At 41.1% G+C, this 1,268-nt stretch overlaps 1 non-coding gene across 1 annotated transcript; it reads right to left on the bottom strand.

The window, feature by feature from the left end:
- Positions 1 to 403: 403 nt before the first annotated feature.
- Positions 404 to 511, bottom strand: LOC130958763 (small nucleolar RNA R71). The gene has a single exon (XR_009077869.1). It is a non-coding gene; the product is annotated as a small nucleolar RNA R71 (small nucleolar RNA).
- Positions 512 to 1,268: the final 757 nt, after the last annotated feature.

Below are 1,268 nucleotides of genomic sequence, written 5' to 3'. Positions count from 1 at the left end.
AGAGGAGATGGCAGCCGAAAATAATAATAATGCAAGGAGGATGCTTGGTGATTATTCTACACCTACTTCCAAGTTTGATGGAAGGAGCATCTCCATCCCCGCCATTGGAGCAAACAATTTTGAGCTGAAACCTCAGCTAGTTGCTCTAATGCAACAGAACTGCAAGTTCCATGGACTTCCATAAGAGGATCCCTATCAGTTTTTAACTGAATTCTTGCAGATCCGTGAGACTGTAAAGACGAATGGAATAAATCCTGAAGTCTACAGGCTCATGTTTTTCCCTTTTACTGTAAGAGACAAAGCTAGAACATGGTTGGACTCACAACCTAAGGATAGCCTGGACTCCTGGGATAAGCTTGTCACGACCTTCTTGGCTAAGTTCTTTCCTCCTTAAAAGCTGAGCAAGCTTTGAGTGGATGTTCAGACCTTCAAACAAAAAGATGGTGAATCCCTCTATGAAGCTTGGGAAAGATACAAACAAATGACCAAAAGGTGTCCTCCTGACATGCTTTCAGAATAGACCATTCTGGATATATTCTATTATGGTCTGTCTGAGTTCTCTAAGATATCACTGGACCATTCTGCAGGTGGATCCATTCACCTAAAGAAAACGCCTACAGAAGCTCAAGAACTTATTGACATGGTTGCAAATAATCAATTCATGTACACTTCTGAGAGGAATTTCGTGAACAATGGGACGCCTCAGAAGAAGGGAGTTCTTGAAATTGATGCTCTAAATTCCATATTGGCTCAGAACAAAGTCTTGACTCAGCAAGTCAACATGATTTCCCAAAGTCTGAATGGATGGCAAAATGCATCCAACAGTACTAAAGAGGCATCTTCTGAAGAAGAAGCTTATGATCCTGATAACCCTGCAATAGCAGAGGTAAATTACATAGGTGAACCTTATGGAAACACCTATAACTCATCATGGAGAAATCATCCAAATTTCTCATGGAAGGATCAACAAAAGCTTCAACAAGGCTTTAACAATGGTGGAAGAAACAGGCCCAGCAAGCCTTTTCCATCATCTTCTCAGCAACAGATAGAGAATTATGAACAAAATACTTCTAATTTAGCAAACTTAGTCTCTGGTCTGTCAAAGACCACCATAAGTTTCATGAGTGAAACAAGGTCCTCCATAAGAAATCTGGAGGCACAAGTGGGCCAGCTGAGTAAGAAAATCAATGAAACCCCTCCTAATACTCTCCCAAGTAATACTGAAGAGAATCCAAAAGGAGAGTGCAAGGCCATTAAGAACCCTGGAC

Source organism: Arachis stenosperma, chromosome 10 (genome assembly GCF_014773155.1).
Source record: "Arachis stenosperma cultivar V10309 chromosome 10, arast.V10309.gnm1.PFL2, whole genome shotgun sequence".
NCBI classification, from domain to species: domain Eukaryota; kingdom Viridiplantae; phylum Streptophyta; class Magnoliopsida; order Fabales; family Fabaceae; genus Arachis; species Arachis stenosperma.
This window is presented reverse-complemented; position numbering and strand designations above follow the sequence as displayed.